Genomic DNA, 18956 nt, shown 5'->3' on the forward strand with positions numbered 1-18956 from the left:
ACTAAGGAGATGATACCTGTGAAGCTATGAGGGTGATACCTGTGCAGCTAGGAGGATGATATCTGTGTATCTAGGAAGATGATACCTGTGCAGCTATGGGGATGATACCTGTGCAGCTAGAGGAAATGATATCTGTGTAACTAGAGGGATGATACTGGTGCAGCTAAGTTGATGATACCTGTGCAGCTAGGGAGATGATACTGGTGGAACTAGGGAGATGATACCTGTGCAACAAGGAGGATGATACCGGTGCATCTAGCTGGATGATACCTGTGCAGCTATAGGAATGATACCTGTGCTGCTAGGGAGATTATATCTGTGCAGCTAGGGATGACATATGTTCAGCTATGGGGATGATACCTGCACAGCTAGAGAGATGATGCCTGTAAAGCTAAGGGGATGATACCAGCACAGCTATGAAGATGATACCAGTGGAACAAGGGAGATGATACCTGTGCAGCTGGGGACATCATACCTTTGCAGTTATGGGTATGATCCCTGTGCAACTAATGGGGTGATACTGGTGCAGCTAGGAGTATGATACCTATGCAGCTAGGGGATGATACCTGTGCAGCTAGGGGAATGATACCTGTGCAGCTAGGGGTATTATACCTTTCCAACTGTGGGGGTGATACTGGTACAGCTAGGAGGATGATAGCTGTGCAGCTAGGGATATGATACCTGTGCAGATAGGGTGATGATACCTTTGCAGCTAAGGTGATGATACCAGTGCAGCTAGGAAGATGGCACCTGTGCAGCTACTGAGATGATACTTGTGCAGTTAGAGGAATGATATCTGTGCTGCTATGGGGATGATACCTGTGCAGCTAGGGGGATGATATTGTTGCAGCTAGGGAGATGATACCTGTACAACTAGGGGGATGATACCCATGCAACTAAGGGGATGATACTGGTGCAGCTACAAGGATGATACCATTACGGCTAGGGAGATAATACCTCTGCAGCTATGGGAATGCTACCTGTGCAGCTAAGGCAATGATAACAGTGCAGCTATGGGGATGATACCTGTGCAGCTAGAAGGATGATATCTGTGCAGCTATGGGGATGATACCCATGCAGCTAAGGGAATGATAGTGGTGCAGCTAAGAGGATAATACCTGTGCAGCTAGGGAGGTGATACTGGTTGAACAAGGGATATGATACCTGTGTAACTAGAAGGATGATACCGGTGCAGCTAGGTGGAAGATACCTGTAGAGCTATGGGAATGATACCTGTACAGCTAGAGAGATGATACCTTTGCACCTAGAGAGATGATACCTGTTCATCTAGGGAGATGCTACTTGTGCAGCTAGAGAGATGATACCTGTGCATCTAGGGGTATGATACCTTTGTAGCTAGGGAATCATACTTTTGCAGCTAGGGAGATGATACCTGTGCAGCTAGGGGGAATAATATATCTGCAGCTAAGAAGATGATACCTGTGCAACTAAAAGGGTAATACTGATGCAGCTAGGAGGATGATACCTGTGCAGCTAGGGAGATGGTACATGTGGAGCTATGGGGATGATACCTGTGCAGCTAGGGAGATGATACCTCTGCAACTAGGGGAAATGATACAAGTGCAACTATAGAGAGAATATGTGTGTAACTAGAGAGATGATTCCTGTGCATCTTGGGGTCCAATACCTGTGCAGCTGTGGGGTTGATACCTGTGCAGCTAGGGGATGATACTGTTGCAGCTAGGGAAATGATACCTGTGCAGCTGGGGGCGGTGATACATGTGCAACAAAGGGGGTGATACTGGTGCATCTAGGAGGATGATACCTGTGCAGCTAGGGAGATGATACCTATTCAGCTAGAGGGATGATACCTGTGCAGCTAGGGCAATGATACCTGGGCAACTAAGGGGGTGATACTGTTGCAGCTAGGAGGTTGATACCTGTGCAGCTATGGAGATGATACCTCTGCAACTAGTGCAATGATACCTGTGCAGCTAGTGAGATGATACTTTTGAAGCTAGGGGGATGATATCTGTGCAGCTATGGGGATGATAGCTGTGCAGCTAGGGGGAAGATATTGTTGCAGCTTGGGTGATGATACCTGTGCAGCTATGGGAATGCTACCTGTGCTGCTAAGGTAATGATACCAGTACAGCTAAGGAGATGTTACCTGTGCAGCTAGAGAGATGGTACCGGTGCAGCTAGGGGGATGATACCTCTGCAGCTAAGGGGATGATGCCAGTGCAGCTAGGGAGATGATACTAGTGTGGTAGGAAGATGATACCTGTGCAACAAGGGGGATGATACTGGTGCAGCTAGATGGATGATACCTGTGCAGCTATGGGGATGATACCTGTGCAGCTAGGGGGATGAAACCTGTGCTACTATGGGGATGATACATGTGCAGCTAGAGAGATGATGCCTGTAAAGCTAAGGGGATGATAGCAATACAGCATTTGGTATGATACCTGTGTAACTAAGTGAGTGATACTGGTGCAGCTAGGAGGATGATATCTATGCAGCTAGGGGGGTGATACCTGTGCAGCTAAAAAGATGATACCAGTGCAGTAGGGAGATGATACCTATGCAACTAGGGGGAGGATACCGCTGTAGCTAAGAAGATTATACCTGTGCAGCTATGAGGATAAAGCCTGTGCAGCTAATGAGATAATACATGTGAAGCCAGGAGGATGATACCTGTGCAGCTAGGAGGATGATATCTGTGTATTTAAGGAGAAGATACCTGTGCAGCTATGGCGATGATACCTGTGCAGCTAAGGGGATGGTACTGGTGTAGCTAGGGAGATGATACCTGTGCAGCTATGGGGATGATACCTGTGCAGCTAGGGAGATGGTACCTGTGCTGCTATGGGGATTATACCTGTGCAGCTATGTGGATGATACCTGTGCAGCTAGAGAGATGATACCTGTAAAGCTAATGGAATGATACTGGTGCAGCTAGGAGGATGATACATGTGCAGTTAGGGAGATGATACCAGTGCAGCTAAGGAAATGATACCTGTGCAGCTAGAGTGTTGATACCAGTGCAGCTAGGGAGATGATACAAGTGCAGTAGGGAGACGATACCTATGCACCTAGGGGGAGGATACCACTGCAGCTAAGAGGATGATACCTGTGCAGCTATGAGAATAAAACCTGTGCAGCTAATGAGATAATACCTGTGAAGCCAGGAGGATGATAGCTGTGCAGCTTGGAGGATGATACCTGTGTATTTAAGGAGAAGATGTGCAGCTATGGTGATGATGCCTGTGCAGCTAAGGGGATTATACTGTTGTAGCTAGGGAGATGATGCCTGTGCAGCTATGGTAATGATACCTGTGCAGCTAGAGAGATGATATCAGTGCAGCTAGGGGGGTGATACCCATGAATCTAGGGAATGATACCGGTGCAGCTAAGCAGATGATACCTGTGCAGCTAGGGAAATTATACCAGTGGAACTAGGGCAAAGATTACCTGTGCAACTATGAGGATGATACCAGTATGCAAGGTAGAAGATACCTCTGCAGCTATTGGAATGATACCTGTGCAGCTAGAGAGATGATACCTTTGCAGGTAGGGGGATGATACCTGTGCAGCAAATGGATAATATCGGTGCAGCTAAGGGGATGATACCTGTGCAGCTAGGAGGATGATACTCTTGAGACTAGAAAGATGATACCTATACAGCTAGGAGAATGATACCTCTGCAGCTAGGGAGATGATATCTGTGCAACTAGAGAGATGGTACTTGTGCAGCTAGGAGGATGATGCATTACAGTCTTCCAATAAAATATTATTAAAAGTCACCAAGGCAACAAATTCTGCAGGATACTGTCTCTCTTTATTCAAATCAAATTGCAAAAATCTGGAATGCACTTCCACTCTCTATTAGATCTGCAACAAATTATGTTAATTTCAAACAACTACTTAAAACCCATATATCTAAAATGTGGCTATGTTCATGTACCACTCCAGGCTGACCTCTTACAATAATTCCAACTGGGCTCTGCCCTTCCATAATCTCTTATCATCACTTAACTCCTACTACTACCATACCTACTAATCAACAAACTAAGAAAACTACTACAAGACATCTGACTTTAATAAATCAAGCTCCCTGTATCCTACCTTGTGCTATAACATATGCACCTCAATCACCGGATATGACTCATACTGTCAAATACTTTATTCTACCTCTTATTGAACTACTAGTAGTTAGTTATTACCTTTCTGTATCAGGATTTCCTAGCCATTTATAATATTATATTATTCTACTAGTTTAACATTGTATAATCCATTATAACAATTTCATTGTTATAATTGAATTTTTTATTTGTAAATGTCTTTGGTAATATCCTATCTTGCAAAATCTCTAGTTTGTGGATCTTTTCTCCCTTGACTTCCGATGAAAATGGTACCTACCCAGTCAGACCTTCCTGGTAAACAAATGCAAAATAAAATAAATAAATGATATCTGTGCAGCTAGGGAGAAGATACCTGTTCAGCTAGGGGGTGATACATGTGCAGCAAGGGAGATGATATCTGTGCATCTAGGGGGATGATATCTTTCAAACTAAGGGGATGATACTCTGGTGCAGCTAGCGAGATGATACCTGTGAAGCTACGGAGATGATACCTGTGCTGCTATGGGGATGATACCTATGCAGCTATAGGGATGATTTCTGTGCAGCTAGAGAGATGACACCTGTGCAGCTAAGGGGATGATACCAGTACAGCTATGAAGGTGATACCAGTGGAACTAGGGAGATTATTCCTCTGCAGCCAGGGAGATGATACCAGTGCAACTAGGGGGATGACACCTGTACAGATATGGGGATGATACCTGTGCAGCCAGAAAGAGATGATACCATTGCAGCTAGGGGGATGATACCTGTGCAGCTAAGGGGAAGATACCTGTGTAGTTATGGGGATTATACCTGTGCATCTAGGGGATGATATCTGTGCAGCTTTGGAGATGATACCTGTGGAGCTCTGAGGATGATACCTGTGCAGCTTGGAGGAGGATACCTGTGCAGCAAGGGATAGGATACCTGTGCTGCTATGGGGATGATACCTGTGCAGCTAGAGAGATGTTACCAGTGCAGCTAGGATGATGATACCTGTGCAGTTAGAGAGATGATACTGGTGCAGCTAGGGAGATGATACCACTGGAACAAGAGAGATGATCCCTGTGCAACAAGGAAGATCATATCTGTGCAGCTAGGGAAAGGATACATGTGCAGCTGTGGGGATGATACCTATGCAGCTAGAGAGAGATGATACATGTGTAGCTAGGGTGATGATACCTGTGCAGCTAAGGGGATGATACCAGTGCAGCTATGAAGACGATACCAGTGGAGCTCAGGAAATTATACCTGTGCACCCAGGCAGATGATACCTGTGCAGGTAGGGAGATGATACATGTGCAGTTATGGGGATGATATCTGAGCAACTAAGGGGGTGATACTGCTGCAGCTCAGAGGATGATACCTGTGCAGCTAGGGGGATGATACATATGCAGCTAGGTGAATGATACATGTGCAGCTAGGGAGATGCTACCTTTGCAGCTAAGACAATGATACCTGTGCAGCTAGGCGAATGATACCTGTGTAACTAAGGTGGTGATACTTGTGCAGCTAGGAGGATTATACCTGTGCAGCTAGGGTGATGATACATGTGCAGCTTGGGGGACGATACCTATGCAGCTAAAGGGATGATACCAGTGCAGCTAAGGAGATGATACCTGTGTAGCTAGAGATATGATACCTGTGCAGCTATGGGGATGATACCTGTGCAGCTAGAGAGATGTTACCAGTGCAGCTAGGGTGATGATACCTGTGCAGTTAGAGAGATGATACTGGTGCAGCTAGGGAGATGATACCACTGGAACAAGGGAGATGATCCCTGTGCAACAAGGAAGATCATACCTGTCCAGCTAGGGAAAGGATACATGTGCAGCTGTGGGGATGATACCTATGCAGCTAGAGAGAGAGATAATACCTGTGTAGCTGGGGGGATGACACCTGTGCAGCTAAGGGGATGATACCATTGCAGCTATAAAGATGATACCAGTGGAGCTCGGGAAATTATACCTGTGCACCCAGGCAGATGATACCTGTGCAGGTAGGGAGATGATACATGTGCAGTTATGGGGATGATACCTGTGCAACTAAGGGGGTGATACCGCTGCAGCTCGAAGGATGATACCTGTACAGCTAGGGGGATGATACATATGCAGCTAGGTGAATGATACATGTGCAACTAGGGAGATGCTACCTTTGCAGCTAAGAAGATGATACCTGTGCTGCTAGGTGAATGATACCTGTGTAACTAAGGTGGTGATACCTGTTCAGCTAGGGTGATGATACCTGTGCAGCTTGGGGGACAATACCTATTCAGCTAAAGGGATGATAACAGTGCAGCTTGGGAGATGATACCTGTGCAGCTAGAGATATGATATCTGTGCAGCTAGGGGGATGATACCTGTGCAGCCAGAGAGATTATATCTATGCAGCTATAGAGATGATACCCATGCAGCTAAGGGTATGATACCGGTGCAGCTAGGGAGATGATACCACTGGAACTAGAAAGATGATACCTGTGCACCTAGGAGGATGATACCTGTGCAGCTAGGGAGATGATACCTGTGCAGCTATGGGGATGATACCTGTGCAGCTAGAGAGATGATACCTATGTAGCTAGGAGGATAAAACCTGTGCAGCTAAGCAGATGATACCGGTGTGGCTAAGGGGATGATACCTGTGCCGCTAAGAGGATGATACCAGCGGAACTAGGGAGATGATACCTATGCAGCTAGGAGAAGGATACATGTGCAGCTAGGATGATGATACCTGTACAGCTAGGGAGATCATACCTGTGCATCTAGGGGGATGATATCTTTGGAGCTAAGTGGATGATACTGGTGTAGCTAGTGAGATAATACTTGTGCAGCTAGGAAGATGATACATGTGCTTCTATGGGAATTATACATGTACATCTGTGGGGATTATACCAGGACAGCTAGAGAGATGACACCTGTGCAGCTAAGGGGATGATAACAGTGAAGGTATGAAGACAAAACCAATGGAACTAGGGAGATTATACCTGTGCAGCTATGAAGATGATATGTATGCAGTTATGGGCATGATACCTGTGAAGCCAATGAGATGATGCCACTGCAGCTAGGGGATGATACCTGTGCAGCTAGGAGGATGATACCTGTGCAACTAGGGAGATGATACCTGTGCAGCTAGACAGATGATACCTGTGCAACTAGGAGGATGATACATTACACTATTCAAATAAAGTATTATTAAAAGTCACCAAGGCAACAAATTCAGCAGGAGACTCTCTTTATTCAAATCAAATTGCAAAAACCTGGAATGCACTTCCACTCTCTATTAGATCTGCAAAAAATTATGTTCATTTCAAACATCTACTTAAAACCCATCTATCTAATGCATGGCTATGTTCATGTAGCACTTCAGGCTGACCTCCTACAATAATTCAACTGGAATCTTGTATGTGCAGCTTTTCTCCTCGGGCTTCCACTGAAAATGTTACTTACCCAGTCAGACTTTCCTGGTAAACAAATGCAAAATAAAATAAATAAATGATATCTTTGCAGCTAAGGAGATGATACCTGTGCAGCTAGGGAGATAATACCTGTGCATCTAATGGGATGATACCTTTGGAGCTAAGGGGATGATACTGGTGCAGCTAGCGAGATGATGCCTATGCAGCTATGGAGATGATACCTGTGCAGCTATGGGGATGATACCTGTGCAGCTAGAGAGAGGATACCTGTGCAGCTAGGGAGATAACACCTATGCAGCTAAGGGAATGATACCGGTGCAGCTAAGGGGATGATACCTGTGCAGCTAGGAGGATGATACCGGTAGAACTAGGGAGACGATACTTATGCAGCTAGGAGAATGATACCTGTGCAGCTAGGAGGATGATACCTGTGCAGCTAGGGAGATCATACCTGTGCATCTAGGGGGATTATACCTTTAGAGATAAGTGGATGATACCGGTGTAGCTAGAGAGATGATATCTGTGCAGCTAGGAAGATGATACCTGTGCTGCTATGGGAATTATACCTGTACAGCTATGGGTATGATACCAGTACAGCTAGAGAGATGACACCTGTGCAGCTAAGGGGATGATAACAGTGCAGCTATGAAGACAATATCAATGGAACTAGGGAGATTATACCTGTGCAACTATGGAGATGATATGTGTACAGTTATGGGGATGATACCTGTGAGGCTAGTGAGATGAACCCACTGCAGCTAGGGTGATGATACCTGTGCAGCTAGGGAGATGATACCTGTACAGCTAGAGAGATGATACCTGTGCAGCTAGGAGGAGGATGCATTACAATCTTCAAATAAAGTATTATTAAAAGTCACCAAGGCAACAAAATCAGCAGAAGACTCTCTTTATTCAATCAAATTGCAAAAACCTGGAATGCACTTTCACTCTCTATTAGATATGCAACAAATTATGTTCATTTCAAACATCTACTTAAAACCCATCTATCTAATACATGACTATGTTCATGTAGCACTTCAGGCTGACCTCTTACAATAATTCCAACTGAACACTGCCTTTCCATACTATCTCATCATCACTTAACTCCTACTACTACCACACCTACTAATCAATAAACTAACAAAACTATTACATTACTTCTGACTTTAATAGCTCAAGAACCCCATACCCTACCCTTGTGCTGTAGCATATGCACCTCAATCATTAGATAAGACTCATACTGTGAACTACTTTATTCTACCTCTTATCGAACTACTAGTAGGTTAGTTATTACCTTTCTGCATCAGCATTTCCTAGCCATTTATATTATTTTATTATTTTACTAGATTAGCATTTTACAATCCATTATAACAATGTCAGTGCTATAATTAAGTTTTTTTATTTGTAAATGTTTTTGGTAATGTTCTATCTTGTAAAATCTTTTGTATGTGCAGCTTTTCTCCTCGGGCTTCCACTGAAAATGGAACCTACCCAGTCAGACCTTTCTGGTAAAGAAATGCAAAATAAAATAAATAAATGATATCTGTGCAGCTAAGGAGATGATACATGTGCAGCTAGGGAGATGATACCTGTGCGTCTAGGAGGATGATACCTTTGGAGCTAAGGAGATGATACTGGTGCAGCTAGCAGGATGATACCTGTGCAGCTACGGAGATGATACCTGTGCTGCTATGGGTATGACACTTGTGCAGCTAGGGAGATGATACCTCTGCAGCTAAAGGGATTATACCAGTGCAGCTAGGGACATGATATCAGTGGAACTAGGGAGATTATTCCTCTGCAGCCAGGGTGATGATACCTGTGCAGCTACGGAGATGATACCTGTGCAGTTATGGTGATGGTACCTGTGCAACTAAGGGGATGAAACTGGTGCAGCTAGGAGGATGATACCTGGGCAGCTAGGGAGATGATACCTATTCAACTAGGGGGATGATACCTGTGCAGCTAGGGGAATGAAACCTTTGCAGCTAGGGAGATGATACCTCTGCAGCTAAGGGGATGATACCAGTACAGCTAGGGAGATGATACCTGTAAAGCCAGACAGAGGATACCTGCGCAGCTAGGGTGATGATACCTGTGCAACAAGGGGGATGATATCTGTGCAGCTAAGAGGATGATACCTGTGCAGATATGTGGATGATACCTGTGCAGCTAGAGAGATGATATCTGTGCAGCTGGGGGGTGATACCTGTGCAACTAAGTGGGTGATACTGGTGCAGCTAGGACGATGATGCCTGTGCAGCTATAGGGATGATACTTGTGCAGCTAGGGGATGATACTTTTGCAGCTAGGGAGATGATACCTGTGTAGCTAGGGGGATGATACGTGTGCAACTATGGGGATGATAGCTGTGCAACTAAGAGGGTGATACTGGTGCAGCTAGGAAGATGATGCCTGTGCAGCTATGGGGATGATACTTGTGCAGCTAGGGGATGATACCTGTGCAGCTAGGGAGGTGATACCTGTGCAGCTAGGGGGATGATAACATTGCAGCTAGGGAGATAATACTTGTGCAGTTAGGGGGATGATACCTGTGCAGCTAGAGAGATGACACCTGCACATTTAGGGGGATGATACCTGTGCAGCTATGGGATTATACCAGTGCAGCTAAGCAGATGATACCTGTGCAGCTAAGGAAATGATACATGTGCTCAAATGGGGATGATACCTGTGCAGCTAGAGAGATGACAGCTGTAAAGCTAAGGGGATGATACCAGTGCAATTATGAAGACGATACGAGTGGAACAAGGGAGATGATACCAGGGGAGCTAGGGAGATGATACCTGTGCAGTTATGGGGATGATACCTGTGCAGCTAGGGGATGATATCTGTGCAGCTATGGGGATGATACCTGTGCAGCAAGAGATATGATACCAGTGCAGCTAGGGAGACAATCCCTGTGCAACTAGGGGATGATACTGGTGCAGCTAGGAGGATGATACCTGTGCAGCTATGGGGATGATACCTGTGCAGCTAGGTGATGTTACCTGTGAAGCTAAGGGATGATACTGTTGCAGCTAGGGAGATGATACCTGTACATCTAGGGGGATGATACATGTGCAACTAAGGGGATGATAGCTGTGCAACTAAGGGGGTGATACTGGTGCAGCTAGGAGGATGATACCTGTGCAGCTAGGGAGATGATACCTGTGCAGCTAGGGAGATAATACTTCTGCAGCTAGGGGGATGATACCAGTGCAGCTAGGGGGATGATACCTGTGAAGCTAGTGAGATGATACCTGTGCAGCTAGAGAGATGACACCTGTGCATTTAGGGGGGTGATACCTGTGCAGCTATGGGATGATACCTTTGCAGCTAGGGGATACAAAATCTGAGGGTAATGCTACTCAATGCTAGAAGTCTAAACCTTGAAATTCACTCACTCGAAGCACTCCTTAAAAGGGAGAACATCGACATCTGTGCAGTGACAGAGACCTGGTTCAAAGCTCCAGAGAACACCCCTGCATTACCAGGCTATAATTCATAACACACCTTTTGGCCACCTAACTTGGACTGAAGAACTAAAGGTGGAGGCATGTCCATATTCATTAAGGATATCCACACCTCCAGGCTAGCTGCTCAGCATAATGCATCTGAGATTATCCAAGTGCAACTAACTCTGGGCAAGACTGCAATGCAAATTGTAGCTTTCTACAGATCCCCCATCATGCCGCAGGATTCCCACTCTTCAATTCTTGATACACTGGAAAATATTAGGATACAACCTAACACCCTAATAATGGGTGATTTCAACTACCCCACCATTAACTGGGAAAACTGCTCATGTACGAACTCTTGTGCTCAACGTTTTCTGGAATTCATAAATTCCAATGCCTTGGATCAACTTATCCACACCCCCACCAGGGGCAGCAATATCCTAGACCTGGTCATTACCAACATGGGCAACTGGTGTTCCACTCCAGAGGTCAATTCTTCATTGGTCAGATCCGACCACAAGCAAATCACCCTAGACATCCACATCCCAGCCCCACTCCCCATTAGGGAAAACACCGTAAAAAAATTCTCCAAAGCCAACTTCACGCTTCTTAAGACAGAAGTGGCAAACTTCATGATACCCATGCTGATGGACAATAGAGATATGACTGCTGAATCCTATACAATTGCACTTTATAAGCACTTACACAAGTGCTTGGATCGTTCAATCCCTAACAGAACCAAGATGCTACCCTCCAAAAAAAGGAAGCCAATCTGGTGGTCCCCTGCTATAAACAAACTCTATAACAGAAGAAAGAAACTGTTGCAAAAAAAGAGTAAAATCCCATGATTGGAGGAACTCTGTGGTCACCCTCAGTAAGAAGCTGAGAACCCTCATAAAATCCTCCAAAGCTAGTTATGAAAACAAAATTGGCACTGATTCTAAAGACAACTACAAAGCATTCTATAGCTATGTCAAGTATCTCAATGGCAACACTCAGATCTGCTCTGAGTTACAGCGCAATGGCATTAAATATACAGAACCAACTGATATTGCCAACATCCTGGCAGATAGATTCAGTGCTAACTTTACCCCTCTCTCATCCCCTAAAAGGCCCATCTCTATACTGGAAGAATGCAAAGTACCTATAATCATGGCTGCACAGGTAAAAAACACACTCTCCATAGGTTCATAGGTTCATAGGTTGATACTGGGCTATCTGCCCTAGGGCATTTATAAGCCAGAGTGTGTTTGGCTTTTGCCACCCTTTTAGATTAGTTGACTGTGCCTTTGTATAGTAGGTCACAGAAGATAGCCCGTTTAAGGTTAGTTTACTGTGCCTCTGTCTAGCAGGGACACAGAAGAGATCCCAGGGTTAAACTTATGATCTCCCATCCACTCGTCAAGATTTCTCTTGAAGAGGGTCAGTGAGGGGCTCTGCCTAACATGGATTGAGATTTTGTTCCAGAATGAGGGGAGCCTCTGGGATATGAATCTGTCCCTCCAGCATGTCCTATTTATTTCTGTGCTGAGGTTTAATTCCCTGGAGCATGTAGCTCTAAGGGATTTGGATTTCCTGAGGTGGAGCATGTCCATTAATTCTGGGTTGGACATGGCTTTATAAGTCAGGCATAGATCGCCTCTGATTAGGCGGTAAGCAACTGAGTAGAGCTGGAGTTTCTTTAGCCGAACTGCATAGGGCATCTGTTTGAGTCCTTTGATCCTCTTGGTGAGGTACTTTTGGGGTCTCTCCAGTTGCTGCAGGTGCCGGGTAAGGTACATCCCAAATGGGGCATTGTATTCAATTATGGGCCTGATGAGTGATGAGTACAGGGGCACAATGACCTCTCTTGATCTAGATGTGAACCCTTTCGTAATAAGGTGGGCTATATAGAAGATCTTTCTAACACCTTTGGCAATGTGATTGTCAAAGGAGAGATTACTATCTACTTGGGTCCCCAAATCCCTAATTACTTCTTCCATACTTAATGGATTACCACCTATGTGGTAATTTGTGGGCACTTTGTTTTTCCCAAAGGGGATGACTATGCACTTTTTGGCATTTAGCTTTAGGCCATGGCTCTGGCACCAGTTATCCATCTCTGTGAGACCCTTTTGGAGGATGCTTGTGTCAGCCGGAGAGTCGATTATGCCACCCAGTTTGCAGTCATCTGTGAACTTGGTCAGCCATAGTCCTCTCGTGTTAGCCTGTACCTCAGAGAAGTATCTACTGAAAAAGAGAGGTCTCAGGACTGAGCCTTGTGGGACGCCACTTGTAACTGTTTTAGAGTCTGACATGGCCACTGCAATTCTGACCATGTGGGTTCTATCCCTGGGCCAGTTTGCAACCCATCTTGTGACATAGGGGTTGATATTTAAGCTGGTGAGCTTATTTATGATGCCAGAGTGGTGTATTGTGTCGAAGGCTTTTGCGAGGTCCAGGTAGGCTGTGTGGACTACCTTCCCTTCATCTATGGCCTTGGTAACTGTTTCAAATAAGTCTACCAGGTTCAAGAGGCAAGATCTGCCCTTAACAAAGCCAAATTGGGTTGGATCCAGTGTCTGGAGGTCCCCAATGTCTTTGCTTATGAGTTCCATGATGATATGCTCCATAGCTTTGCAGACGAGACTGGTCAGGCTTATAGGGCGATAGTTTCCAGGGTCCATTGTGGCACCACCTTTGTGGAGCGGGACCACTGTTGCTGTACACCATTCCTTGGGTACATATTCAGTAGTAAGGCTGAGCTTGAACAGTGACTTTATGTGAGGGTTCAGTTCTTCTTGGAGTTCATGTAAGATGCAGCCTGGAACACCGTCCGGTCCCATTGATGCTGTATTTTTTGCTTTGGAGAGGGCAGCTCTCACCTGTGCATCTGTGATGTCAGGGAGGCTACATACTGTTGGGATAGACATTTGCCCTTTTGGGGGGGAAGGGGGAGAGAAGTTTGCACTGAATCTGTCTGCCAGGATGTTGGCAATGTCTGTGGGTTCAGTGTATTTTTTGTCATTTTGCACTAACTCAGAGCATATCTGGGAGTTGCCACCCAGATTCCTGACATAACTAAAGAAGGCCTTGTGATTATTTTTAGCGTCTTGTGCAATTTTTCTTTCAAAGCTGGCCTTAGATGATTTTATGAGGGATCGTAGTTTTTTGCTAGTACTGATCAGCGATGCCTTCCCTTTTTGGGATTTTGCTCTATCATGCAGTAGCTTCCTTCTTCTGTTGTATAGCTTATTTATGGCCGGGGTCCACCAGACAGGTCTCCTGCCTTTGCAGGAGTGAGTCTTGGTCTTATTTGGGATAGCAAGATCCATGCATTCCTGTAGGTGTCCATGGAATGCGTTTGTAAAGGATTCTGCGGTTTGGACAGTATTTTCCACTGGCCTAGGGGCTTTGAAGGATTCCACCTCGGTTTTGAGAAATGTGAAGTTTGCTTTTGAGAAATTCTTCACCGTGGTTTCCTTGGCTGTGGGTGGGGATGGGATATGGATGTCCAGTGAGATTAATTTATGGTCTGATCTTACCCATGAGGGGTATACATCTGGTGTGGAACATAGGGTCCCCATGTTTGTGATGACCAGGTCCAATATGTTTTCCCCTCTTGTGGGAGTGGTGACCAGTTGTTCCATAGCATTTGAGTTTATAAATTCTAGGAACCGTTGGGCGAGGGTGTTGGAGCATGAGTAGTTTTCCCGGTCAATGTTTGGGTAGTTGAAGTCACCCAATATTATGGTGTTTGGAGGGACATTTATATTCTCCAGTGTTCTCAGGAAAGCCGAGTGGGGTTCCTGAGTTTGAGAGGGTAGTCTGTAGCAGGCTACAAACTGAAAGGCAGTTTTGCCCACTGTTAGTTGCACATGGATGGTCTCCGATGCTTCATGCAGTACCACTAACCTGGAGGTGTGGGTATCTTTGATGAATATGGATACTCCCCATCCTTTTGTGGTTCAGTCTGAGTTTTGGGGCTGAAAAGCATAGTATGAGATATAACCTGGTAGTCCTGGGGTGCTTTCAGGACCCTTGAACCAGGTTTCTGTTACTGCACAGATATTGATATTCTCCATACTGAGGAGAGCCTTGAGTGTGTGCATCTTGAGATTTAGACCTGGCGTTGAGCAGCATTACCCTTAGTTTTTTTCCTTGTGTTGTCTATGGAGGTGGGTTTGTCTTTTGAGCCTTGCCGAAAAAAGGCAATATGGGGGTGGCAAGAGCCTTAGCCAGTATTCAAAAGCCCAGGGGTGACAGTTGCAAGCCCTCCCTAGCGAAGCAACGTGGCTTGTTGAGCATGTCATCCCAGGCTGACAGACACTGGATCCCCTTTGAATGACACCAATACTTTAGCCAATTGTTAAAATTGATAATTTTGTCTTTATACTGTGGCATAATTCTTGGTGAGGGCAAGATGCTACTCATGGTCAGGGTCATACCGGCCTGGGCTACATGATCAGAGAGCTCCTCTATGTCTCTTTTCATGTAGTCCAGGGAGGTACATCTCAGGTCATTCACACCAGCATGGACAATGACAAAGTCATATTTGTACTTGCTTTGGAGTGACCTGAGTGCTTGTGTTATGTGGCAGATCCTGGCACCTGGCAGGCAGCTTACAGTGACCTTCTCCTTGTTCAGTCTGGTGAGTGGGACGTCAGTGTGTCTGACAATAGAGTCACCTATTACAAGTATATTAGGTGTGTTGTTTAGCCTTAAGGGCTGTGACTGTGTGGCACACTGACTTTGTGAAATATGTGATATGTGGGTATTGTTGTGGGGTAGCAGTTGCTTGGATGTCTGCTTTGGAGGTCTCTGCTGCTTTGACAGATTTTTATTTAGAGCCTCCGAGTATGTTTTTGTGTGTTTATGTGTTTGGTTTGCTGATGCAATAGGTCTATGTGAGACTGGATTTGTGGTGTGTGTGTGGTTACCTTCTCTTCCTGACTCACTGTGCTAGTACTGGGTTGAGAGAGCTCAGCCTACAGTTTGGCTGTATAGTTGCATCTCTCACATATATTTGAACTTGTTGGGAGGAGGAGAGGGTGGTCTGTGCACATAAGGCAATTGTAACATTGCCTCAAGATTCCCATATTCACCAGCTGGACTGGAGAGTAAACCTGAAACTGACTTTTGGACATGCCAGAATAGTATAAGGAACTGCTTTTTGACTGATCAGAAAGGACCAATAGGGAGCCAAGTACTTATAAAAAGGTGTTGTGCATTAGTTTATTAGTGTTTACTTATAAGATTACTTATAAGAGCAAGTGCAGGGCCTTAGAATGAAAACAGAGTGCTTACATTGAGATTTAGAACAGTTCTAAGAGAAAAAGTGAAGAGTAGACTTTGTGGAGCCAGGAATAGCTTAAACCTGTTTAAGCGGCCACTGCCCCATACTGCACTATGCGAAAAATCATGCAAAACCGTGCAAATGCGGGTTTTAAAGCAGGGAAACTGAAAGAGAGAGGAATTGACCCAAAATGGCCAATAAGCTACTAGTTTCTGGCTGAGACCACTCCTCCAGGGACAGATAGGCTGCTCAAAGCTCCCCACTCTCACTAGTGTACAGAGAAGCTTCCTCCTATCCAAGTAAGGATATGGGCAACACAGGAACCTATGAACCTATGAACCTATAAGTACCTGTAATCACGTCTGCACAGGTAAAAATCACACTCTCTAAAGCCAAGAACACAGCGTCCATGGGACCTGACAACATTCCAGGCTGCGTTCTACATGAACTACAAAATGAACTGGCACCCCATCCAAGTACCATGTTCAATCATAGCCTCACCTCAGGCTTTGTGCCCACTGAATGGCACACAGCAACAGTTATCCCACTCCACAAATGGGGAGCCACCACGGACCCCAGGAACTACCGACCTATTAACCTGACGAGCCTGGTCTGCAAGGCTATGGAGCATATCATCATGGAACTTATAAACAATGACATTGGTAATCTCCAAACTCTCGACCCTACCCAGTTCGGGTTTGTAAAAGGCAGATCGTGTCTCCTAAACCTGATAGACTTCTTTGAAGTGGTCACCAAAGCTGTAGATGAGGGTAAGGTGGTACACACAGCCTATCTAGATCTCATCAAGGCTTTTGACACCATCCCCCACTCTGGAATTATAGACAAACTCACTAAACTAGGTATAAATCCCTATGTCACAAGATGGATTGCCAACTGGCTCACTGACCGAACCCACACTGTGAAAGTAGCAGACTCTAAATCCAACTTCAGACCAGTGGCAATTGGAGTACCACAGGGTTCAGTCCTAGGTCCTCTCCTGTTTGGTATCTACTTCTCTGAAGTACAGGCTAACACAGAAGGTCTTTAGCTAACAAATCTCCTAATGATGTGGACATCTTACAAAAGGGCCTCACTGAGACAGATGCCTGGTGTCAAAGCCATGGCCTCAAGCTCAATGTCAAAAAGTGCATTGTCTTCCCTTTTGATAAAAACTCTGTACCCATGAACTACCACATAGGTGGTAGTCTACTTAACACCGAAAGTGTGATAAGAGACCTGTGCAGCTAGAGAGATGATAGCTGTGTAGCTAGGGGGAAGATTCCTGTGCAACTAAGGGGGTCACCCTGGCACAGCTAGGAAGATGATACATTTGTACCTTGGGAGATGATACCTGTGCAGCTATATGGATGATACATGTGTAGCTAGAGAGGTGATAACTGAGCAGTTATAAGGGGATGGTACCTGTGCAACTAAGGGAGTGATACTGGTGCAGCTAGGAGGATGATACCTGTGCAGCTAGGGAGATGTACCTGTGCAGCTAGGGATGATACCTGTGCAACTAAGGCAGTGATACTGGTGCAGCTAGGAGGATGACACCTGTGCAGCTAGGGACATCATACCTGTGCAATTATGGGTATGATACATGTGCAACTAAAGGGGTGATACTGGTGCAGCTAGGAGGTTGATACCTGTGCAGCTAGAGGGATGATACCTATGCAGCTAGGGGGATGATATCTGTGCAGCTAGGGGAATGATACCTGTGCAGGTAAGGGTACAATTCTTGAGCAACTATGGGGGTGATACTGGTGCAGCTAGGAAGATGATAGATGTGCAGCTAGGGATATGATACCTGTGTAGCTAGAGGGATGATACCTATACATCTAAGGGTATGATACCAGTGCAGCTAGGGAGATGATACATGTGCAGTTAGAGTAATGATACCTGTGCATCTATGAGTATGATACCTGCACAGCTAGGGAGATGATACTGTTGCAGCTAGGGAGGTGATACCTGTACAGCTAGGGGGTTGATACTTGTGCAGCTACGAGGATGATATCATTACAGCTACGGATATAATACCTCTGCAGCTATGGGAATGCTACCTGTGCAGCTAAGGTGATGATACCAGTGCAGCTAAGGAGATGATTCCTTTGAAGTTAGAGAGATGATACCTGTGCAGCTAGTGAGATGATACCCATGCACTTAAGGGGATGACACCGGTGCAGCTAATCAGATGATACCTGTGCAGCTAGGTAGATGATACCAGTGCTGCTATCGAGATGATACTTGTGCAGCTATGGGGATGATACCTCTGCAGCTAGAGAGATCACACCTGTGCAATTATGGGGATGATACCTGTGCAGCTAGTGATGTCATCTGTGTAGCTATGAGGATGATACCTGTGCAGCTAGAGAGAGATGATGCCTGTAAAGCTAAGAGGATGAAACCAGTGCAGCTATGAAGATGATACCAGTTTAACAAGGGAGATGATACCTGTGCAGCTAGGGACATCATACCTGTGCAGTTATGGGTATGATACCTGTGCAACTAAAGGGTTGATACTGGTGCAGCTAGGAGGTTGATACCTGTGCAGCTAGAGGGATGATACCTATGCAGCTAGGGGGATGATACCTGTGCAGCTAGGGGAATGATACCTGTGCAGCTAGGAAGATGATAGCTGTGCAGCTAGGGATATGATACCTTTGCAGCTAGGTGGATGATACCTTTGCAGCTAAGGGTATGGTACCTTTGCAGCTAAGGGTATG

Source organism: Protopterus annectens, chromosome 1.part0 (genome assembly GCF_019279795.1).
Source record: "Protopterus annectens isolate FY-2018-M chromosome 1.part0, PAN1.0, whole genome shotgun sequence".
NCBI classification, from domain to species: domain Eukaryota; kingdom Metazoa; phylum Chordata; order Ceratodontiformes; family Protopteridae; genus Protopterus; species Protopterus annectens.